The sequence below is a fragment of the Pteropus medius genome, unplaced genomic scaffold, assembly GCF_902729225.1.
Source record: "Pteropus medius unplaced genomic scaffold, Ma_sr-lr_union100, whole genome shotgun sequence".
Lineage (NCBI taxonomy): Eukaryota > Metazoa > Chordata > Mammalia > Chiroptera > Pteropodidae > Pteropus > Pteropus medius.
This window is the reverse complement of record NW_024354875.1, coordinates 22065800-22092406: the sequence shown is the minus strand read 5'-3', so window position 1 is coordinate 22092406 and position 26607 is coordinate 22065800. Positions and strand designations below refer to the sequence as shown.

Below are 26607 nucleotides of genomic sequence, written 5' to 3'. Positions count from 1 at the left end.
ATGTGGTATGTCAAGTACACCTCAATTTTTTAAAAAGAGACATTTCTTCCTTGTGTCTATTTTACAAAAATACTGTAAAACAACTTTTTCCTCTTGTCTTTTGAAGATATTCTGACCAGTAATTTTCATGCCACAACTCATACCTCCAGTTGGCAGATATGAAAAGATCGAACTGAATTCTGGAACTATCTTCTCTCCTTTTAAAGGCAGGAAGTTGATGTGATGAGAGAATGCTACCTCTGAGCTGAATGCACGGTGCAAATGGTCAGCAGACTATCAGGTTCAGTCAGCGCTTTTGCCCAGGCCTGAGGCTCAGGTAAGCAGAGGCCAGTATGCTGGCCTTTACCTGCCTCAGAGGTGCCACCAGCCTTAGTGCCTGGGGCCATGACTGCCTGCATGCATCTACATGTGAGCAAGAAGGAGAAGACTGGGTTCCTTTGGAAAGAAAGGATAATACATTTTGCCAGAGGAGACCTTCTGAATCTATCAGCAGAGTAAATAAAACAGTTACAGATCACCACATGGCAGTCTATGGTTATCCCTCAGTGTCCATGAAACTAAGCTTAAATTATCACTTTAAATACATACCTGTGACACCTATCTTTTAAAATAAAATAATGAATTTATAATGAAAACAAAGCATTTTAACAGTACTGTGTAACGAATGTCAAGAATATCAAATAGTAGGCAAAAATACGTGATTTGGCAAAATTACCATTGTTTCAGCCTCACGCACTAAGTTGGTTTGAACAACAGTGTTTTAGAAAGGCATGTATTGAGCTGGGTTTAATGACAATGACATTTTCATTGCAAAGTTTGCTGGGCCGATGACTCTAGTCCCAACAGCCTTACACTCTAGGACAGTACACAGAATGGGTTGGATATTTTCTGCTCAATACTCCATTCTCATTCATATGACTAAATATTTTAAGACAGAATACATCAAATTATAACCATTCCCTTACATTTCCTCCTGTGTTTTTAATAAGACTGTATTTAGCACAAATTCATTTAAGGAATTACACTGATACTAGTATTATTAACTATTATTTATTAGGTGCTTATTATAAGCCAGATACTGTACTAATACTTCTACACATATCATAAATGAGTAAAATCAATACCCAATGAATGACATCTCTGTGCTAAGCACTTCTTAATTTCTACAACCACCCAGAGGGACGTATTATTATTCTTGTTTTTGAGATGCTGATCATGAGTGTCTAAGGTCACGCACCTGGTAGATGATGAGCAGGGACAGAAATGACTCCAGGGTTGGTGCCCTTTATCACTGTCTTTCAGCCTCACACCATGACCTACAGAGTGTGGCAATGAAATTGATTTCAAAGAGGCAAGAGGAAGATAATCATCTCTTAAAAACAATATAACACAAAGCCATCCATCAAAGGCTGCACTGCCTGGCTTGTTACTTTACTCTGCTGTGATCATCTCCTTCAATTTAAAAACTGTGATTCAGAAGCCTTTCTTTGGCATTATCTAAATAAGATGGCACGACTAAATAGTATCCTGATGGTCTCAAACAACCAACACAGTTAGTTTCTAAAGTTCCAAGGAAGCAGCTGTGGATGGACAGAATCTAGTTTGCAGCTTTTTAGAGATTATCTCCATAGTTTCCCATCTGATTAACAGTGCCTTATATGACATCCACTCATTCCACAGTAAGACAGTAATGCCTTCAGTGATCTTAACCCTCTTGGGAGCACAAATAAGAACCCGTAGGTGAAAGTAGAAAAAGAAGGAAGAACCACATCGCTTCATTTATTTATCTGAATTCTTCCATTCTGAATTTACTATGAGGATTTCTGTTTTTAAACTCATTATTGTCAATATATTTGATTGAGAAAGAAGCTAAACAAGTCCCAGGTGAGACTGCGCCATAGCAACAGGCTTGCCATAAATTCTTTGGGGAGTAGAATTTCACAGAAGAATTTGATTGCCTATTCACACTCTTGATTACAACATACCGAGCTGTTAAACTAAATTGTATGCTATTAGTGTATTGAAAGAACTTTAAAAAATAAACTATCCTGTGTGAAGATACTTTTCACACGTACGTTCACACTGAGATGTGTTTAATTGTATGTAGCCCATTTCCCTTTTATTTAGAAAACAAGAGAGACAGCTTTAAACTATTTCAGAACTTGCCAATGTCACAATGTAGTAACGTGATAAATAAGGCATTACTCTTTATCACAAATAAATACTGAATCCTTATTCTGGTTCATAAATATTTGTTCAATCCTCCATTGTGATTATGACAATATAGATGTATATTTCTTAGAATTTGATAAGAAGCATTAAAGTACCTAGAGTTAGGTAAACAGCAGCTAAAGTAACCATGGAAAAAACAAGGTGAGGATACAGACGGCATGGGCAAAATCTATCACAAACATCAGAAAACGAACTTGAAGCAAACCCAGATGAGTCTGCCTTCTCACCATTCATCTTCATGTCCAAATACAATAAATTTAACCAATTTCCCCCATATTTGGCTATACATGGTGTTGGAGACAGAGTTAGTATTTCATAAATATTCAAATAAAAAGGACAGAGGAGCATTCATGAGTTATTTTTACATAACCAATTTTGATATTATGCTATTAGAGATACCCAATGGTGTGTATCAAATACAAATTATTTACATTTGGTTTTGTAATGCATGATATGATGTTTCTGTAGCAGATTTGCCTAATTACATTTTGCTCTTTTATTAAAATTAGTTTACATTTCCTTAATATACACCTGCTGTATAGAAAAGGTGGTGTCCCAGAAGCCCACTGGGCAGGAGGACAGTTGGCTCAATTACAAATAAACTAGACAGACTCCAAAGAAGAAATAACTGACTGAACGATCTCAAACCTTAATTACTTTGTAAGCACTTAAAATCTATATAAGTCACTTGTTTCCTTTCTTCCATTTTGGCTGAAACTATATTTGGCTTTCTTAGAAGACTGGGAAACTCCTTGAACTTTACTAAATAAGCAAGTACTTATATTTAATTGATTAAACGAGGTTTTTAAGGGACAATTTCCTTAGAATTTATTAATACTATTAGAATATTCAGGACTATTTCAAGTAAACAAATAGAAAATAATCATAATACAATGTTGCCAGTATTATATAGTGGACACTGGTTGTTTTTGCCTCCTATCATCTCTTTACCTTCTAAATATGGCATGCAGATTTTCCTGTAGCAAGATCCACTTTCCCTATTCTTGAACCATGTGAGTTTGGTATATTAAGAGTAGGGTTGGACAAAGTTTAGAGAAAGTGACAAGACTAATGAACGAGGCATTTTAAATGAAGATGAAGAATTATTTCTGTATCAGTATCAAGGAAATGAGCTAAAGAACAGAGAGTTTGGATCTAAGAATACAACATATAAAGGATAAGGTCCCTCAATATGAGGATGCCAAGGGACTGCTCTGTCAGAGACTGGATGGGCTATTGAGGTGGATACTGAAGTCACCTACAGACTCATGGCAGAGGTGACCTGGAGAATTGGCCATGAACTGGGAGTCGAGCCTTCAGTGAATAAGACTGAGTAACAAGAAGGCTGGTGAACAACAGCAATGAGAGAGGATGGTACAGCCAGGCATGAAAGTCTCAGAGCAGGAACGTGTGCAAGGTGCACACGTATAAATTACTGGGGAGCAAGGAGAATAATGGCCTTATTTCCTAAGTTCTAGAAATCCAGAGGTTAAGAGAATAACCAGATGCCTTTGGAGTGAGCTTCAGGCGATGTGAAGTCTCCTCAGGGGACAGCCAGGCTGCTATTAGGAAGTGGGGAAGGAGAGATATGAGGGAGATGAGGATGTGGGGTTAGTGGCTGACCACAAAGCAAGAGTTCCAGAGGACATGGAGAAGAGTTTGGGAGGGAGCATAGGAGGATGGGAGTTAGACTGGACAAGAGGACAAACTGAAGGGTAGGATAGGAGATTGCCAGCTAACAGGAAAACCAGACAAGCGTGGACTTCTGGTGATAAGGACAATATGAAGTATGAGAGATTGTGTCCTTAGAGTCTCTAAAAGTAGGGCAAAAACTTATGGATTATCAGGGAGGAAGGAATGTATACGGCTGAGTACAGCCATCCTGTTGACCTTCAGGTGCAGGTATGTGGGTACTCTGTGTTCTAGATGGTTTTAGGCCTCAAAAGGTGAGCTGGCAGTCCTATTTCCCTTGCTGGGACAGATCTTACACTCAGTGTGCAGGTAGTCACAACCTGGCACAGTTAGGGGAACCCTGATCCACAGTGTGATCAGGTAATATCTGCAGATTACTGGACTTTAGAGCCAACAAACAAACAAACAAACAAACAAACAAACAAACAACCCTACTCTTAATATTCCTATATGGCTCTCCCACCAGCAACTCCTTTCTGTCTCCAAGTTTGGGTACTTGATGCATTTGGTAATCTCTGCAGGATATTATATGAATACAGTAAGTAAGTACCCAGATAATATCCTGCAGAGATTACCAAATGCATCATAACTAGAAGGAAGTGGGAAATCGAGGCAGGCAGAATTAGAAGGGCTTTCCAGGCAGAGGGAAGGGCACATGCAAAGGCCATGAAATGCACCTGGCAGGTTCACTGAGGAGACCCGTGTAGCAGGAGCAGTGAGTGAGGGAGAGAAGAAAGACCAGGACAGAGAGAAATCGAGGGACTGATCACAGAGGTCTTCGGGGGCCCTTATAAGGAAGGACACTGGCTTCTACTCTGAGAATGAAAAATCGTTGGAAGATTTGGGCCGAAGCACGCCCAAATTTGATTTCCCCTTTAAAAGCATCCCTCTTGAGACTAAAATGTAGACAGGAAAGGGTAGAAGTAGAAAGAGAAATTAGGAGGTTTCTGTGAATTTAGACTAAAAGTGGATGAGGGCAGAGTATGGATCATGGAATGGTTGGCCAATGGAATAATTGGCCAATCTGGACATATTTTGAGGATAGAAGCTCACAGATCTTTTTCTTTAAAGAACTCTCCTACCTCAGAATAAAGTCAGCAATGAGAAAAGTGAGGAAAAGAATATTCATTCTTCATGTTTTAGCTTCAATGTCACCTCTTTAAAAAGGCCTTACCTGAAAATCTATTTAAAGTAACATTCACCTACAATGTCCACTCTTTGCCTTTAACAGACTTCTCAAAATCAATTCACATATATAATACACTTTGGGGGTGGGGGTTACTTGTTTAATGTGTGCCTTCCTCCATCAGATTATAAGCCTAACATAGTCAAAAACTATGAAAAGAGAGCTAGGAAAGAAACCATTATTAAATCAGATAATGAGCTAAATTCTAATGATTAGAATAGCTGAATCTGAGTCACAAGCACTATAAGCTCCATGAGGGCAAGGACCATGCATTTAAATTTTTTCTTCTTTACTGTGCTCTTTCTAGTCTTCTACTAAGAGTATGTTGAAAGAATGAATATATTTATCAGTATATTTTTAACTTGAAAGTATTACATAATACTGCCCTTTAATTACAATAATTTTAAATCTTAATTGAAGTCTACCTCTGATTAAGACAGCTAAGATAATTTCAATGTCTTTTAAAGTTCTTTTACTATATACATCTAAAGTCCTCATAAGGTAAATATAAACCAAGGTTAATACCGTTAAAAATTATTTCTACACAAAGAGGAAGAACAGGCAGTGAATTCCTTGAAAAATGAATAAAGATTGTCAGATAAGGAAATATATGTCAAAACCAGGAATCAAATTTTTTAAATCAATGAAGCAGAGAAATTACTAAATTGTCTTTTGACAAAAGGGAAAAATACCTAAAAACAGAATCTAGTATTTCCTCAAAATATTTGATGATTCCTAGCAATAACCTGGGATAAATCAAACCAATGGAAAATAACACCAACATTTAATAAAGGCTACCTTGCAAAGGGGTCATTTTATTAGTTTCTTATGTCTACTGTAACAAACTATCATAAATTTGGTGGCTTAAAACAACAAAACTTTATTATTTCCCAGTTCTAAAAACTAGAATTTCAAAATAAATTTCACTGGGTCAAAATTAAGGTGTCCACAAGTCCACACTCCTTCTGGAGTCTCCAGGGGAGAATCCTTCCTCGCTGCTTAGTTTCTGGTTGCTGTTAGCATTCCTTTGTGGCCTCATCACTCCAATTTCTGCTTCCACCTTCGTTTGCCTTCACTTGTGCATGTCAAATCTCCCTCTGCTTCTCTTATAAGAACAACTGTGATGGCATTTAGGTTTCACTTGGATAATCCAGGATAATTTCTCCATCTCAAGATCTTTAATCACATCTGCAAAGACCCTTTTTCCAAATAAGGTGACATTTATGGTTTCCAAAGATAAGGACCTGATGTCTTGGGGTAGATTGGCGGGGGGCGGGGAGGAGGGGGAGACAGGGATGTATGGCCACCATTATCATGCCTATCTTAGTCCATACTTTGGCTCCAAAGATTCATCGTCTATCTCACGTGCAGAATACATGCACCCCATCCCAACATCCCCCAAAGTCTCAACCTGTTATAGCATCAATTAGAAGAACCAAATCTCATGTGGATTTCATCAGCTCAAGAGTTCCAAATCTCATCATCTAAACATCTAAATCAGGTATGGATGAAACTCTGGGTATGACCCATCCTGGGGTAAAATTCCTCTCCATCTGTTGATCTGTGAAACCAGAAGGCAAGTTATCTGCTTCCAAAATAAGATGGTAAGGCAGACAGAGGATAACAGTTATGGCATCTCCATTACAAAAGGGAGAAAATGGAAGGCAAGGGAGTCAGTCATTCGGCTCAAGTCATTTCAAAATCCAGTAGGGCAAGGCCTGGAAATAATACCCTGTGGCTTGAGACTCTATCTTTGGAGTCATTTTTCCTTTTTCTTGAAGATTAGTACATAATTGCACCTGAGTAGTTTCATAAGCCTGATTTTTGCCTACAGAATTTTGGAAGCCCAACCGCTTTCTCACATTCCATCCTGCTCTGCCCTTCCAGTCAAGCTGGCATTGTTTCTGCTGATGTAATATTTTCAAAAACCTTGTGGGTCTCCTTGCATTCATGCCATTAAACAAGAGGGTCCTCCACAGATATTTCACGGATAATCCCATCTCCAATACTGTTTTCTGCTGAGATGGTTGAGGGGATCCATGAATCACATACCTAATCCTTCCAGCACTAAAGGTTGTCCAGTTATACCTTTGGGGCTCTCTCCAGAGTACACTTTCCTAACAATGAATTTCCTAATTTTAGTGTCTGTGGTAATCTGGATAGGCTGGGAATTTTCCAAATCATCAAGTTGTGGTTCATGTTAGCATTAGAGTTCCTGCCTCAATATATGTGTTTCCTCTGGCAATCTGCAAGAAACCAGGGTGCCCTTTCAGCATTTTGCTTAGAAATCTCTTCAGCGAAATATCCTAGTTCATTGCTTACATGCTTTCTACACAACTGTGGGAGATAATTAGGCTAAGTTTTCTCCCACTACACAACAAGGATCACTTTTCCTCTAGTTTCCAATTACATATTCTTCATTTCCTTCAGAGCTCTCACTGGAAGCAACTTTAATGTCCCTGTTTCTTCCAAAAGTCTATTTAAAGCAGTCTAGGCCATTTCTACTTTGTGCTTCAAAATTCTTCTGGCCTCTAACCATTAACCATTTCCAAAACCACTTCCACATTATTATAGTGACATTCCCACCTCTTGGTATCAAAACCTGTATTAGTGTTCTATGCCTGCTATAGCAAATTACCACAAATCTGGTAGATAAGAACAATATAAATTTATGCTCTCACAGTTCCTGAGGCCAAAAATTTGAAATTAGCTTCACTTGGCTAAAATCAAGGTTGTAATGTGAGATATTCTCATTCTAGGGGTTGAAGGAAAGAATTTGTTCTCTGCCTCTGAAAGCTTCTGGTGGTTGCTGGTATACCTTGGCTTGTGGCTATGTAACTGCAATTTCTGTTTCCACCTTCACATTGCCTTCCCTTCTGTACATGTGTCAAATCCCAATCTGCCTCTTTCTTATATAGACATTTATGAAGACCATTTAGAGCTGACCTGGATAATCCAGAATAATCTCTCCCTCTCAAGGACCTTAATTTAATTATATCCATAAAGATCTCTTTTCCAAATAAAGTAACATTTGTAAGCTCCAGATATTAGGACCTCATATTCTTGGAGAGGGGAGCATTATTTTGCCCACCACAATCACAGTATAGAGGTATAGCATATTAATTTACTACAAGTCTATCACGTCTATAAAAAAGCGTTAACAGAATTTTGCTCTTTCAAAATTACTTTCTTAAGTTATTACGTTAATGTGAAAAACTTATTCTGGTGTTTCCATTTATGTATTAATTACAGTAAATGTAATTAGCTTTGCAAACGATTTTAAAATGAGATCGATAGTATAGCTAAGTAGAATAAGCAATGGGAAATTAGCAAATATAAACAGTTGCAAAGAGTTTTTAAAAAATTTTTTGCAGAAAGTGAAGATTTTAGGAACGGATATGCTTTTATTTTGGAAAACTACTCTTTAGGAAAATATCTGCTTGACTCAGGAGCTAAGGTGAATAAGTGGCTGACATCTCTCTTAAAATTTACTTATATTCAGTATACACTCTCGCTCTTTAGGATACAGAAGGGCCACAGGTGATCAAATACCAGATGGGAGAATACTGGTGAGATGGTTTTAGTGGAGCAGCAGGTAGCTAAGTCCCCTCCAGTTTGATTAATTTCCCTGGGAGTGGCTTCACAGCCAAGAAATTGGCTCCCCCGTTTTCATTTGCTGCTACAGGAAAGAAGAGAACATTTAGAGAAGCACTGGTAGTGCTAAACAAATTAATGCCTTTCTCTAATCCAGAAGCAAACAGTTTGGGGTTCTTATGTAGAGCAGCTGTAATGGCCAAATAAAAACTGTGTCTTTGTTAATAGCTTTCACTGCTTCGGTAAAGTTAACCCAAAGACCACGGGCCTGATGGGAATTTTAACGCTAAGAAAGGAAACTGTTCTTTTCCATTTAAGCCTACCAGGCAAACCAGAGTTATGTTAGAGAATGATCATAATACTTAATAGTGAAAAGGATAAATAATGGCCACTAAATAACTATATTTGTAAAATGTTATTCTAAAAAACAATGATTCCTGTAAGTCGCTTTGAATATATGGTTGTATTTTTGATAAATAAGCAGCAAAGCTAATCCTTTGTCTGTTATTCACATCTTTAAAAGGCCAGGTTGCCTAGACTGTGAATTCCCAGGCAGGGCCCCCCATTTGTTTTCCAGAAGTTTATAGACTTTCTCTTAAAGTACTCATTTTGTAAACCTAAACTAACAAAGCAACAATAATGTTAAACACTTAAAATATAAATGCCCAGTCCTGCATAAACTTTAAAATCCGCAGCTAGAGAACTTTAGTGATAAGAGTAGTTTCGAACAATTATTTTTCACTGGAACACAGAGTGCTAGGAATTCTCCATTGAGCCCGAGAAGCAGAGTTCATGAATCTGTCAAACTAGAAAGGTCTTATATTGAAAAGATCCCAAGCTGCGACCCTTGCCAACAGTATAGCCAAAGAGGACTGAAAATCATCCCATCGGGGAGTTACAGCCACAGTGGCAAATTGTTTGTTGTGTCACAGTGTCCAAAGACTCACAACTTTTGAAAAATCTTTTACAGAACATTTCCTGGGGTGATGGAAATGTTCTGTATCTTGATTGTGGTTACATGAATGTATTCATCTGTCAAAACTCACAGAACCATTGACTGAAAGGGTACATTTTATTGTGTGTAAATTATATGTAAATAAACATGCCTTAAAACATTAACACACATCTTCATATTTTTTTAAGCTGTGACATTTTAACCTACAGGTGTCTTTCTTCTAATTCTGGCAATATTGCTATATATTCACTCATAAATCCACTTTGATGCGTATTATAAATATACTTCTACCTTTCAGGCAACATTTCTCCACATTAATAGATTGTCCAATTTAACTTCTCCTTGGCAGCAGAATAATTTTTCCCTCCTGAGAGATCTATAAATGTACCTTCGGAGCAGAGCCACAGAAGGAGCCTCAGAAGAGTGAGGTTTTGATCCGCCTGGTGCACCAGACCCTCTTGGTGTTTTCTCTACGATGCTGTGACCATTAGCTACATTGCTCTGAGGTAAAATGCCATTTACATTAGGTTGACTGATTTTAGAATCCTTTTTAAAACCACAGCCATATATATTAGGCATAATCATAAATATTTTTCCTGACCTGGATATTTTGTTTCTATATATTAATATATTTTTAAAATTTTACTGAAGTATGCTACTATATCTTCATTAAAATCATCGTAATTAAAGCAAGAAAACTTTTTAATTTTAAATTTCGTTAATAAATGCAAAATATGGGCACTGGAATATTAACGATCCTTTCCAAACTGGTCAACATGAAAGATTAATTACTGGGCTATGTAGTTAAATCAATTTCTACCTCCTCCCTCTGCTTATTAATACATTATAAATAAGAAAAAAGTTGTCTGTTTTCAACCTCAAATTTGTCTATTTAAAATGAATTTTATAGGAGGATAAAACATGTTTCCTACCCATAAAAAGCTACGAGGTGTTTGAGCTAGTCTCTGGTGATTCTGTCGATATCTTAAATGCAGAGCCACATGTGGAGGGGAGATGATGACCGGCCTTCACTCTTCTACGAACAGGGGGTTAACAGTGACTAGAGAATCTCACATTGAGCGCTGGACCCCTGAAAGCACTTATTCGAAGAATAAGTTCATCTAGGAAATAGCCAAGTGTCGGTGGCGACCAATATAACCCAGGAGATGTGGAAGTCTTACAGCCATAAACAGGTAGTTGCCAATTAGCCCTAACAAACAAATCCTACGTAGGTCTGTATGGACATCTTATAAGTGTCTGTGCTCCTTCCAGGAGCCCTACTTGGCAACCAAAAAAGCCATACTGTTCAAAACTTTAAAAATGACATTTGTACAGAGGGGTAACAGCTAGCAAATGAGCTACCTGGATAAGATTAAGGTATCTGTATGTTGTCAAGGTACAGAAAATACACCACTCAAAAAGTGCTGACATATTATGGTATATAGCATAGTCTGAAAGGCAACCAAAGTTTTTACTCCATCCTGGAAATCATGGTCCAGAGATACCAGTTAGGACATTTTAAGCACAGAAAGGGCCAGAGGGAAAGAAATTATACTTAGATTTTGCCTTATTCAAATTCATCTATGTATGTGACGCTGGGGAAAAAGAAAGTCGGAGAAGACGCATGGTATTGATTTGTCCCACTGTTACTATTTTTAACTTGGATCACTTGGTTTAGGTGGCCTGTGCCAGGTTTTTCCACTATAAAACTATTTTTCCCCTTTGTAATTTATAACATCTTGTGAGGAGACACTTTCAGACTATGTAAATAGATTATTTAAATATCCTGTTTCTCATCATACCTACCCACTAGTTTTAGCAGCCATGATGATTGTTACCAGAGACAATTATTACTATGATGAATGTCAAATGTGGGTTCCCCCACCCCCAATTTCATCATTTTAGGATTATTTTCACATGCAGACATATTGGATGATCCTGAGGAGGGCAGTCTATCCATCACATCCCAAGAAATCCTGATCTGGTTTTTAATGCATGAGAGTAAGGCTGCCAGAAGAAGGCTAGATTAACTCCATTAAGAAGGAAGCAAGCCCCGTCTGCCAAAATATCAGGTCTGGTATGTATCAATTAAGTACCAACTCACTGCCAACATTCATTAGGAAAACTGTAGGTAAATAAATGAAGTAGGAGTTAATTTTCTTCTCTCTTCATGGACACGTCTAAGTCCAGTTACAAGAGGTGTTATAAAAACAAGGATGCATCCCTTGGATTAACCACATCTGTTGATCCAAAAAATCCCATATAATCAAATGCATGAACTCTTCACAAGGCAAAAATGAGCCACTGAGTTATTAGGGTAAAACGAAAAAGAATGAACTATGGATGACTTCAGAGGGGCAGGGGCGACGACATCTAACTATCTGTAGGCCCAGCAGTACCCAGAGTGCAGAACAGCACAGGGGAGGGAATGAGTCTAAATATAAATTGGGGAGTGAGGGGTGGGAATTAACTAAAGTACTCATCCCTTACAGGGGTGTGGCTGCAGGGCCACTGAGAATTTTCCCCAAAACTCTGAAAAATAGTGCAATAAAATTTCAAAGAACTAAAAAACAATACGCTGACTCAAGTTTATTTTTCAGACATGAAATTAAACATGATCCTCCCTTGTAGAAGAAGTACCTTTCTGGCATTACTGGAAACTTAACATTTATGAGGTTGTATAACCTAAAGCAATTTCTTCAGCATTAACACAGAGAAACCAAATACAAATATTAAATTTTTCCACAGGGTTAAAGTTTTACTTATCCACCAATTTTGTTTCTTCATAAGTAAATATGAATATAACTGTTTCAATCTTAAACCACTAAAGCATAAGATGTTATTTCTATAATCCTGGTCCTCAAATAGATAAGTAAGGCTTGATTTTATTAAAACTACCAATACAGGCTTCCTTAGGTTATTTCAATAAAATCGTTTCCTATATAAAGTACTCCACAGACAGTTAACCGTCTGAATCCCTGTCTATCATCCAAAAGACTTTATCTGTAATTCTGGCCGTGGAAGCTTACATTACACACATTCCTCTCGAACAGAAAAATAAATGTTAGGATGAACAAATCTAAAACAAAAGTTTTATATCCAACAACTTCACCCAGCCCCGGCTACACTTGAACGCTGGTCCTTGGAGCCTCCCTGGCTTAACTCAAAGGAGCTTCCTTCTACTCCCAGCCTATTATGTCACCTTGTTTCTAGTGATCGCTGAGACATTTGCTCAAAATTATTTGGCTGCCTAGTACAGAGCTGCATGCTGGAAGTACAAAGAAACGTCTGCCAAAGAATCTGTGCTTTGCTGAAGCTCAGAGTCTAGTTTAAGCCAAATCATATTGGGATTCTAAAAAAACATTAATATTCTTTACTTTGAAGTCAACTTCGTTGAGATATAACTTACATGTAATAAAATACACGCATTTTAAAGGTACAGAGTTTGATGGGTTTTACTAAATGTACATAATAATGAACCACAACTCCAATCAGATTGAGTGTTATTCTCCAAAAACTGCCTTACCTCCTTTCCAGTACTGCCCCTCTCCCTACTTCGCAGCAACCATGGTTCACTTTCTATTGTTATAGATGAATTTTTCCTGTTCTAAAATTTTATGTAAATGGAATAATGTAGTATGTACTCATATACCTGACTGATTTTAACTCAGCAAATTTTTGAGATTCGTTCATGTTGTTTCAGTAATTTTTTTCTTGTTGAGCAGTAGGAAGATAAAATATAATTTGTTTATCCATTCATCTACTGACAGACAACTAAGTTGTTTTAACTTGGGGATACTGTAAATAATAGTGCTATAAACATCTGTATGCAAGTTTTTGTGTGGACATATTTATTTCACTCATTCCTGAGTTACATCCAGGAAAACTGCTAGGTCATATGATAAGTATATGGTAAACTTTATAAGAAATTGCCAAGCTGCTTTCCAACATGGTTATATTTATTGCACACTTGCACAAGCCAAATAAAAGGGGGAGAGGGGGTGGTAAGAACCACCTTGGCACAGGTCATATAAAAATAGGTAATGGCCTAAATTTGGCTATCGTTTGCCAATTTCTGCTCTAGAGTTTTCTACATATAAATTCATGTCTTCTGTGAGAAAAGAGTTTTTCCTTTCCAATCTCTGTGCCCTTTTTTTGCTTGTCTTATTGTACTGGCTAAAATCTTAGAGGGGAAGTATTTAGTTTTTCATCATTGCATTATATTTAATTATCTCTAGGTTTGTCATGGATATCCTTTATCTTAGTTTGTTGGAGACTTCATCATCAATGGGTGTTGAATTTTATCAAATGCTTTTTCTTTATCTATTTGGATGATAACATGGGTTTCCTCCGTCATTTTATTAACACAGTGAATTACATTGCTTAATTTTCAAATCCTAAGCCAATCTTGCATTCTTAGGCTAAACCACATTTGGTCATACTGAATTAACTTTTTACATGTTGTAGGATTGGAGTTGGTAATATTTTCTAACAAATTTCTGCATTTATATTTATGAGACATACTGATTTGTAGTTTATTTGTAATATTTCTGCTGGTTTTGGTATAAGAGTAATGTTATATGTACTATTTTTCAGGTTCTTTATTAGTCAATTTTCTCCCTTTAAAACATGCAAAGAAAACAAATTTGCATTTCATAAGTTCTCATGATAAAATGCTTGAAACATACTTGCTATATTATAAGTAACTATCCTGATTGAATACTTACCTTTTAAAAGTGAGTTCAAAGTTCAAGCCAGATGATTGGTCAGTTTTAAAGGCCATTCTCTCAATGGCATGCAATATTGTCTGTGGCTACCCTGTCACTGGGAAGTCGGAATGCTAAGTCAAGTGCCTTTTCTAAAAATCACTCAGTGTCCAGTGACAGAATTAACATTGGGGGGGAAAAAAAGGGCTTTGACTTACTCTAGCCTTGTGCTTTATGATTCCAACCCATCTTTTACCTTTTACACCTGAACTTTGATATTTCAGCCATTTCTGCATATGTTCCAAGCCTATGTTTATACCATCTCTTTATCTGTAAATCATACCTTACTGCTTATTATCCATAATCTATCCCCACCCCAATACTCAGCATGCTGTTTTTCTATTCCTATTTTCTCTCCATCCAGTTATACTGCCTGAGAGGGAATCTTTATTTCTCAAAAGTGAAATCAGGATGGATCTGACACCTCACTTGGGCTTGCCCACTGCTTTTTTTGGTTCATACTCTATAATGTTATTTGTCCCAACAAAAATTTCACTTTTCTTTCCTGTATACTGATGTCAACCAAACTCTCATATATCTGTGACTACTTACAAAAGGAAGATTTCAAAAGTAACAGGTAAAAATATGCAGTCCCTATAGTTTTTGCCATTTAACTATCTTTACCTGAGCATTTCATGTTTGTGGATTTCTCTGAATGCAGTAATAAAAAAGACAGTTTTCAAGGAGAGTAAAACAAAAATGAAAAAAAAAAAAAGCTGTTTGAAAGAGAGAAAATAAAACTAAGAAAAATAAATTGGGAAAAGAACTTTAAATGGCACTCTAAAAGACTGATATTTGAAAACATTTTTTAAATCATTTTATTTAATACCAATTAGATTCTATCACATAGTATTCGCTACTTAAACAAAATTCAGTTCAAATAATCACAGAATAGTGACACTAACTCAGTAAACATTTAAAAAATAATCTGAGTCAAATGTAGAAAGTTTTGATGAATAATATCCAAATGTCAAAGGACTTCCTATTATAAATGATCAAAGAAACATCAACTTAATCTGAATTTACAGTTAATTTTTTTAAGATTAAAACCAGCAAGAATAATCCAGTATCTACTTCAAACAAAAATACGCTTCTAAGTTTCAAATACTTTTAAAGGTATTGCATATAAACCTTTCTTGATTGATCATGAGAGAAACTATATGTAGGAGAAATTGAGTCCTGGGAATTACATGATAAAAGCAATCACAATCTTGGCATTTATGTAGAGATTTTACCTTCAAAGAATTTCTATAAACATTAAGTTAATGAAATCATAAAATGTACTTGTGAAATTTTATTAAGTTATCAAGTATGCAAATAGAAAAAAGTAAGGGACTAGTTTTGAATCAAGCATGACCCTAGGTGGTAAACATGTATATATATATATATATATATATATATATATATATATATATATATATATATATATATATATGTATGTATAAATGAATAGCAATAACTGTTCATGAAAATCATGAAAAATTATTGGAAACAAATTTAAATAAGTGTGACTAATATGAACTGAATGGATTCAGGTATTATTAAGAAAATCCCAACTTCTGCATCCGCTTAGACACCATAATAGCTGTGCTCCTGCTTTAAAGGCATTAAGCGTATAAGATGTTATTAATGCTCTGCAATGGGTAACAAGGGCAGTTGCCCTCCAGCAGTTTACAACCTAAAAGAACACACTTCGGCTACCATATATTTATGGTAGCCCCTTTACCACATCTACCTTCCCCCTCCTCCCCCACCTCCTACCCTCTGGTAACCACTAGTCCATTGTCCATGTCCCTGAGTCTCTGTTTGCCCTGTTCATTTGCTGCTTTTAGGTTTATAATCCCACATATAAGTGATATCATGTGATTTTCACCTTTTTCTGTCTGGCTTATTTCGCTTAGCAGGATTAGCTCGAGGTCCACCCATGAAGGAAACTGGATTTTGGGTGGTAAACGCACAATAGAATATATAGATGTCAAATTACAATGTACGCCGGAAAATTATATAATTATATTAACCAATGTTATCCCAATAAACTTAAAAAAAAAATTAAAAATAAAAAAAATAAAAGAACACACTTACCCATACCTCAAAATTTTTAAACTTGTCTCCACCTCCCTTTCCTTGAACAAACAATAGAAGACGTTGATGCTGGTGGGGGTGTAGGAAAAGCAAAAAGGACAAAGCTGAGGAAGCAGGAAAAGGAAACAGCTGTTAAAGTAAGGGAATGCAGAGGGAGAGCAAGGAGGCCCAGGATCCCGGTAAGGAAGCCATGTCCCCTAAGGCAGGAGCAATGTAAGGCTTCCTCCTAAGGGGGAACAGAGCTGATCAGAAGTAATGTCTTGTGCCCAGTGGCCGCCAACTAAGTGTGGAAACTGGCCTACTCTCTTTTATGCTTTGAATTTAAGACTACAAGTGCTGGATCTCTGGGCGCCCAATGGCATTGCACATTCTTGTGCACAGGACATACGAGGCCCTGGAGGAGAGAAGGCTCTGGGTGGAACGGCGGAGTTTCCTTCATTCCACTACAGCCCCCTTAACCCTTCACTGTTACCACTCCCTGCCTCCACCTGCAGGAGAAGAGGGCTCTCTCTTGACATGGTTTCTGCTCTTCTGAAGTCCCAACAGACAATGAATTGAACTTGTCCAAAAAGTTGGTTATATATGGATAACAGACGGATATATATCAAGTTAGATGAATGGATGAGAATACAGAACCTTCTAGTTTCTGGTGGCATGTTCAGTTCAGACCACCTTCACTAGTCAGTGCAAAAAAAAAAGTCACTACACCAAACAAATCCCTATTGCTGTCATTGTCTTCTTTATGAAGTTTACGTACCAGTGTACTGAAAGGAACACCATACAACCAAGATTTTTCCTGTTGAGCTGGGAGCAGGCAGTGAGAATAGGAGTGGAATAAGAGAATGTTTATAGCAGGGAGAACCAAATTTAGATCTCTAACTTGAAATATTTGAGGCCTAAATTACTGCAAATCCTTATGTCTTAGTGTATAATGCTACATAATAATACTTCCTAAATAGAAATAACTTTATTCTTATTTTGCTGACTATAAGGCTATCATAATGATGGTTTATAACAATAATTTTTACAACTTAGAGAATGTCTAAGTACTTATATTCTCATGACTCTCACAATGTCCTTCTGCAATAGGCAGTCAACAATTATTCTTATCCTCACTATCCAACAGACAGACTGAGGTTTGGAAACACTACATGGTTAGCCTAGAGTCACACAGGTAGGAAGTAGTTTTGCTTAAACTAATGTGGCTCTCCTGAACCTGGCAGGAACACAAGCTCTACAACTCATGTCAGAACAAGAAGCAGGGGACAAGGGGAGAAGATTTCCGCTAATTGCTTATGAATTGTGTGACCACGAAGAGCTACTTAACCCATTTACATCTCAGTTCCCTCATATTTAAGATTAGATAAGCCTCATAATTCCTAAATTATAGGGCAATGGAGAATTAAATGAGGCGCATACACTGCCGTTGCTAGCTTGCACAGGCCTAGTCCACAGTAACTGCTCAGTAAACACTATTATTCTATTAACAAAATTCTACTTTGCCTCTCTGGTAAAGATAAGCAGATGGGTAGAACTAGTACTGTCCCTCAGTGATGTTCTCCCTAGTTATGGCCTTTCGATGCATTCCTTTTTTTTTTTTTAATTGATTACATGGATTCTTTGTACTATTTAATAATTTTCATTTCTCTATCATCTTTGAGTAAAGAGCTGTTCTACAGGAATAAAATTTCTGGATATCCAAAGTTTATCCTTCAAATGCCAATTTATTTCCTAATTTCAAACACTAAGGTATTACACTTTTCCCTGACTTGTTAAATAGAATATATAGAACACACACACTTTTCTTGATAATTTAAAGCGTCACTATAAACATTCACAACCATATGGAGACATCATTCCCTGACAAAGGAATGTCAGCTCGTCCTATCACTCTTCCTCTTCTAACCCTGACCTCCATTCTTTCTTTCCTGCCCTTTGGTCTCTCTCCTAGTCTTGACTACTCCCCAACCCCTTAACCAAATTTGCACATCTAAAACATATTTTAGAGAATTATAAAGATAACAAAATTATAGATTTTAAACTAGAGTGAATAAAGTTGAGGGTGAGTGCCTAAAGAGCAAAATATAAGATCGTTCTAGTTATTCTGAGGCATTTTCGTTCTAATTTTTAGTTCATTTACAAGGGCTGAAGTTGCCAGTAACATGATCTCCAAACAAATGTATTCCTGAGCGTGTTTGCAGGTATGTGCGTGTGCGTAAGTCTGTGTATGCTGTATGTGAAAGTACTGGGTATTTGGGGGGTAACTTCTCAGTCAAATATATTATTTTATTTTATAGTTTTAAGCATACATATTAAAAATGGGAATTTTTTTAAATTTAAAAAGTTAAATATGGTTTAGTCAACAAATATTTGCATACCTACCACCTACCAGAAATTATTTTAGGTATTGGAAATAAAAAACTGAATAAGAGAGGTAACTTTCCTACTCTTATGGATCAAAATGTTTGAATTAGAAAACTTCTTTTGTTTTCCTAAAAGAGGAATGTTTTGGTTGAGAATATACTTTGAAATTTATTCATTTCCAATTGCAGATTCTAAAGAAAAGTTTTCAGGTAATAGCAGAAAATCTGTTTTCAACAAGCTTACAAATGTAACTTGAGATTCTGAGCTCTCCGGAGAGAAACCTGATGATATTATTAAAAATACATTTAAATTTAAGAGCCTGGGGTGGTACAATTTTTCCAAATGCAAGAACTAAGAAGTAAAGAAAGAGAAACAAAACACTTAGGATCTCATAGCAACATTAATTACTCACACTGGCATATTCAGTAATTTCCATTATTATTTTTCAAGATGGCAAAGCATATAAATACAAAGATTTTTTTAAAAAACTGATTTCCATTACACTATTTTATGAGATAGCAACAGCATGAAAAGTTGACTCTGTGGATTTTTAAAAAATGTGATTTATGTTTGCAGGTTTTCAAAAAATGGCATATTAAGGTTGAAGGGAGAGACGAACGTAAAGCATTTTAAAATAGAAACTTATTGATAACTCAAAGGAATCAAATTTTATTCTATTCTCCACAGCACTTATTACAAATATTAAATAGAGAAATAAAACCATCTCTCAAGAAATGTACAAATCAGTGTAATAATTATGATTCTGGACCACCAAGGAATATGAGGTACATACAACTCAGCTCAGCCTAACACTAATTGAAAGGAGGGTACAGTAAGGTAGGTAGATATGAAAGTAGAGGCTCAGCATGGCCCAGGTGACAGGGTAATCATGCTCTTCCCAAGTAGACTGGCAGAAACTGCTGGTTGTTAATAATTATTTTAGCTGATTTCATGGTTGTTCAGCTAGAGGCTGTATTCTGAGCTTCTGAGGCAGCATGCTGTGACCATGTGAGCAAGTTCTATGCCTGTGAGGAGGAAGTCTCTTCTACATAACTTTCTCCAAAAGGGTGTGTATGCTCCCCTGGTTCTTTACCCCAACCTGAAGGCGGGGCCTAATTAGAACCAGAAGCTGCCTCAGAGCCAGAGATGGCAACCATGCAGCAAAGCTGCCTTGGCTAGCCAGCTCTGGACCACCACTCTCTGGAATGTTTTGTGATAAGAGAAATATAGTCCCTTTTTATGTAAGCCATCATATTTTTTTTTTTGTCTCCTTTTTATAGCAGCTAAACTGAAGCCCAATTAACACATATTTATGACAGAACTGACTATTTTAGAGCCTAGTTGCCTCAACTCCTATTCTGAGGTTTAGCAAGTATACTCTGAACACCTTTATTGGGTTGAAAGCATCTTTGATGGATTATGCAAATAGAGAGCTGGGTTCACATCCTCTATTTCTCTGAAACTGTCTAATACAGGGCAGTTTGAGGGAGGGGAGGGGAAGGAAAATGAAATAAGTTCAAGTTGTAGACTTTAGGATTTAGAATTGAATCCTTTGTCACTCCCTGGATTCTAACCAGATGAACAAACTTGAGCAAATTCAGTCATCCAACAAATATTATTGAGTGCCTGTTATGCAGCAGGCCCCATTCTAGGCTTCTGTATGGCTGATATTGTTTACATTCTGGTAGACTTATGTTTCACAAACTCTCTAAGCCTTGGCTTTGTCATCTGTGAAATGGGGATGACAATAACGACAGACTTATTTATAAGACGTTGTGAAGATTGCATGAGGTGACAAGTACAAAGTGCTTAGTCAGTGCTATGAACATTACTGGATTCAATAATTATTAATGATAGTTAAGAAATGTCAATAATCTGTGCTTAGTGCATAGACACTCACTAAATGCCACAGTATCACAGCATTACTCCTCCGAATCCAGTAAGAAAAGCAAGTCAGGAATTGCTCTGTCTAATCAGTATGGTACTCATTTGCAATGTCTTATCTTTTCTTATCTTGCCATCTGTTTGATAGGAATTCTAGACATGTCTTACAGACAGACAAATAAAGGCTTACTGCACACAAAATATTATGGAGCATTTGGGGCCTAATATTAAAATATTAGAAACTTTTAAGAAATAATTCCTCTTTGTAAATGTAAGTAGATTTTTTTTTTAAAAAAATTATTTTATTAGTTTCAAGTATACATTACACTGATTAGACATTTATATAGTTTATAAAACGATCCCCCTAATTGCTCTTTCTCTCTGGCTCTCCACCTAGCCATTACATTACTGCTCACTGCATTCCCTATGCTATGCACCCCATCACTGTAACCATCCATCAACTAATTTGTATTTCTTTAACCCTTCCCCCCATTCTCCCAGCCCCCCAAACCCCCTCCCCTCTGGCTATCACTAGATAAAATAGATTCTTTTCAATATGCTGGTTTGGGGGTCTTCTTTAAGGTTAAACCAGAACATTACCTTCCTATCTCTGATGGTATTAGTTACCTGCAGCACACCAGATTGCTTCAGCATGTCACCTTGCACTATGAATCAGAGCCTACCACTTCCACCCAGCCACTGCTCATATTCTCAAAACAACTGTGGCTTTTCAAATCCAGCAGAAGGCTCTTTCAGAATAATCATACTATATTATTTTGTACTGCAGAATGTTCAAATCCATTTCAGGGAAGAAAGAGTCCTAAAGCAGGTTCTAACGGGAAAAAAAGGCAGGGGAGAGGGGTGATTTTCTCAACTTACTAAACAAAGTTGAAAGACTGGGAATTAAAGATTTCTGGCAGATGAAGATGAAAAATAAATTTAATGCTCTGCAGGAAATAATGAGCAACAGAGTAAACAATAGTCCACACTAGGTGGGTGGCTTCATCTTGCTATAGCAATTTCAGGGGCAATTAGATTTGAATCCCAGCTTTATCACTAAAAACGCTATGGAAAAAAAAACAACACTTTAATATTCATAAAACACCTGAGACAGCTCTGCTTCTAAATAGGAGCCTGATAATCTATTAAGTACCAACCAATTAATCAGCATTTTAAATATATGACTAATAACCTACAAACTGGACATTATTATTGTAATTTTACAGAGGAGTTAAGGGACTTGCCCAATATCATAAAGTTATTTCTGGAAGTCTGAATAAGAACCTAGGTCAACTTGATGTCAATGCCCGTATTCTTCCTACCGGAGCAAGATGAATTTAAAAACTACTGAATTCTTTAGAAGAGTACAGTAAAACTATAAGAGTTCATCGATGAGTCAGGATTATCAGATTATAACTACAAATAATGACAAGGGTAACATTTAAAAATATTCACTATAGTATAGTGATTCCTTAGGACAAAGTGAAGCCTCCAGGGCTCCATGTGCTTCCTCTATAGAGTCCCAGGGGTGGCTGGCTGTGAGAATGCTCTCAGGTGGTCATCTGACATTTTTCTGAGCTGCCTTTTCAACTTGCCACTGCTGATCTGCTATGGAAATTAAAACTTGTACTGATCAACATGTTCCTCAAGACGTTTAATATTTAATACTCTGTTTAGGACAGTCAAAATGCTAGCTAAAACAGCCACAGAATAACAAACTGGATGCTGTGGTTTGCAATATTTTGTAGCGAATCTACTTTATCGTGCATTTGTAGTTGCCTGTGATAAAGGATCTCGAAGTTGGGGTGTTATTTTTCAGTAAAAGAATTGTATTGGAAATGGCTTCATGTTTTTGGCATAGCTCTAGTCATAAAATAAGACAGTCCTAATTACTGCATTTACCTTCTTCTATGTAGGAATGTATCATAAGGGAGCATTTAGAGAGTATACTGATGTGAGCTCTGCCAGTTCAAATAAATCAGTCAGCGTGATTACAATTGGCTTTGGACTCCATCCAGGTTATGAAAGGCAAGAATAAATTAGGGGTATATGCCACCACAACAGTGACAAATTCTCAACTTCTTTGTAAAAGCACCAATATTTCCTTAGGCTCAGACGTTAACTAAGACTACTTTTTTAATGAAATGTTGCTAGAAGCATTTAAAAGCTAGAAAATATAATCATGTCAGTACAATTCCCTCCTCTTCCTCCAAAAAAAAAAAAAAATGATATGTGATATTATTTCAAAATGTAGTCAGCCTACTTTCATTAGGCTGTTGGATTTGAGGGGCTGATGTCTGCACAAGCAGAAGCCGCCAAAGCGTGGTGTGGTCCTAGTCAAGATGCAAGTATCACCGTGTTACTTTAGAAGCAAATACCCATTTTTGAACAAATCTCTTTTGATTAATTTAGTGCAGAACCGATTTTTATAATAGTGAGGAAAAAATGATCAGGTATAAGTTATCATATACATGCCATGAAGACATTTCATTTTTTTTTTTTTTTACCCTGGATATCTCCCTCCTACTTTGTTTATGGGGAAGGAAGCTTCGTACTTCTTCCCCCAGCTCTCCTAGGTAATTACTGTTAGTTTCATGTGCTTCGTGTGCACCAGCATATTTGTGTTTTGCTTCCTACTTATTTTCTATGAACATGTAAACATTTTCGACAAATATGTATTCAACAATTACTGGGAGCTGATTAGTACTAGACACTATACTAAACTCTGGAATATACTAGAAAGCATCGTTGGAGTTTATATTCGGATTAGGGCAATCTATAAAACGGATATTTTACACACTCTCCATCTTCCTTCTCTTACTTAATGATACATTGTAGAATTTCTGATAAAGATCTATCTGAGGAATCTCTTAATGAGATTTCTGAATATACTCTGTAAAGATATCTGCAAAGGGCTGGATTTGCATAATTACTTTAAGATGACACAACTCATATCTTTATGGATCCAGACAGATATTCACCCCTTCATCAGCTTTATTAGCATGACAGCATGTAAACTCTGCCTGGTCCTATAGATGGAACCCTTTCCACAGTCCCCTGCCTTTGAATATTCCTCAATTTTGAACTAGGTTCCTCCTAAGTGGCTCTGGGCTAGAACATGCTGCTTCCATAACCTTGCTACATACTGTTTCAAGGATAACAGCTGTAGTGAATATATATGGAGTACTTAATATTTTAGTAAGATTGGAACCATTATCTCCATTTTACAAATGAACACAGGAGCCTCCACCCAAAGTAACTTGCTTAAGGTCACATAGCATAGGTAGGGGGTATAAGTGGAAGCTTCTGATCTTAACTATTGTGCCATGATATGCTTCTGGATCTGAAGATGGCTACCACAGTCATGTTAAATTTTCCATTTCAACCATGATTGAACAAGTTTTCTACATCTTGCAACCTATATAAACTTCTTTTTTCTCTTTCTCTGTCAACTTTAGTCTACGATAACTTATTATTATTCTTATGAAAGCTACCTCCTACCTACCCCGGTCATATTATTTTGTGGCTTTAGAATTTTTATTAAGCATTGACATCTATTGTGTAACAAATTTGGCAAATACAAGGGGAAAAGCATCCAAAAATACCTGTTCAACATTTAGGAGTATCTCTTGTTTCATTAATGAGTGCACATGTATATCTGGCACATAACACATAAATATTTTCTATTTTCTATAGCAAAATTCTATACATATGGGTTAGATGCCTTTCCATTTGTTTTGTGAAATTTTCCCCACACCATTAAAAATTCTTAAAAAAAAAATTTTTTTTTGGTTGTGTAAAGCCTATCATATACATGGACTATTTTGTAATCATACCAGTTTTATTGTACAATCAACTTGTTGCCAATTTTTAGATACCATAAATATCACTATGATTGACCTTTGTGTTAGTATTTAATACTTCTTTAGACTTGATCCCTAGAATTACTAGAATTAGAATTACTGGGCATAAAAGATATAACTTTTTAAGGCCTTTACTGGAGATCATTAAAATGCTTTCAAAATGATTGTGCCAATTTACTCTCACCAATACTGCACAAAATTGCCAACATCATTACATTCACACTGTTTTATTTTTGATTTAACTGTTGCCAATTTGATAGGAAGATATATTCCCATTATTTTAATCTGTATTTCTGTGATTACTAGTGAGGTAAGAACAAAATTTTATATGCATATTGGTCATTTATATTCCTTCTTTCAACTGCCTGCTAATGTCAAACACCCTTCTTTAACTAGGTAGTTACTGTTTTTCCTTACTCATCTGTCATTACTCTGCATAGGCTGCATTCATTTTATTCACTCATTAGAGAGGTACCTGCTCAAATTTTGTTGCTTACTTTGTTCTGTTCTAAGGACTCTATTCTTATCCTTTGTAGTCCAGAACAACTTTGGGGATTTCCTTACAAGACTTTCTAAATGAGTATATACCTTAACAAAACCAAACACTGATACTTTAAGCACAATTAAAATAATACTGGTAGGTCCAAGAAAGATATTAAAATGCACAGGAATTTGTGCTAGCTCAAACTGTAGTTTCCTTTTCCCTTTTTGTCTTTGCAAATTCAGTAAGCTAATAAACCATAGCTCAAGTCATTCAATATAAATTTCTAGGTTGCAAAATATCTTAAGTACTGAGACAGTGAAAAATGCCACTAAATTGCTAAATAAAACTCTGCATTGACTGAGCATTCTTCCTGTGGAGTGTCTAAAACATCCAAGCAGTTTAGCTACTATTATCAAGAGTGAATCAGAATAGTACCAATGGCCAATAGTAACAGTCACCAAACAAAGTAACATATTCATCTGAACTACTTGAAAGGGTATGTAGCTTGTAGACCAAAAGAAGCAAAAGAGCACAGGAGAACTGCACAATCTAACATGTAATAACACTTGATTCCTGGTTTAGAATGTAAATCGAGTAAGGAAAGATGCACTAGTTATTTTATACCAAAACTTTCTCATTCTTGGGTCTTAAATTTGATTACTCTCTGAAGGGAACACATCTTTAATGATCAAAAAGGGTACCAAGGTACAAAGGGAGACATATTTCATGAGCCCCTGAATACATGAGAATATCTTTTTAGTCCTTCATACATTAAAGACAATTTAGCTGCGTGTAAAATCTCTTGAACTAAAAGCATTTTACCTTTAACACTCTAAACACATTACTCTATGCTCTTCTGGTATCTACTGTTTCACCAAAGCTAGTATCAGTCTGATTTTATCTTTTGAAGATAAATCATTTCTTTTATCTGAATTTTTGTAGAGTATTTATTTCCCTTTATCTTTGTAAATTTAAAATTTTGTCAAGGTTATTTTTAGACAAAATTAAGTTATTTGTCTTTTCCCTAAGTGATGCCTAGAATGTCATGACCCCTTTAAATCTGTATACTCTGGGCTTTATTTTCTGCTTAGAAAAACTGTCTTTAAATTATATTTAAGTATTGCTACTGTTCTAGGTACTCTAAAATCTTTCTCAAGAACATCCACAATGTTTATTGCAAATTCATTTTCTATAGCCTTTATGTCTACTAACATTTATCATATCCTTTTTGTTAGTTTCCTTCATAATCCAGGATAACTTCTCAAATAATCTTGTCACCACCAATGATTCAATTTTCCTCTGCATCCATTCTTCCCTTTATGGACTCCACAGCAGATTTTAATTGTTTAGTAAGTACCTCTGTAATATAACTGCCTGAACATGAATCCCAGATACCCTATGTATTAACTCTGTAAGTTTCTTCTATTCAGGTAAGAAAATACATGGAACAAAGTAATTTGGATCAGATATTCAGTGGACAAAAAAACTGACAGATTTTCACAGCA

At 36.3% G+C, this 26607-nt stretch overlaps 1 protein-coding gene across 17 annotated transcripts in view; it reads right to left on the bottom strand.

The window, feature by feature from the left end:
- Positions 1-26607, bottom strand: part of PKP4 (plakophilin 4) — a 217562-nt gene that overhangs the window by 111690 nt on the left and 79265 nt on the right. For 3 of the 17 annotated variants that reach the window (XM_039855424.1, XM_039855427.1, XM_039855425.1), the window contains exon 2: positions 1238-1316. The exons of the other annotated variants lie outside the window; for them this stretch is intronic. The gene's annotated coding sequence lies outside the window, so the exon portion shown is untranslated. The remainder of the gene's footprint in view (positions 1-1237; positions 1317-26607) is intronic. 17 annotated transcript variants of the gene reach the window in all.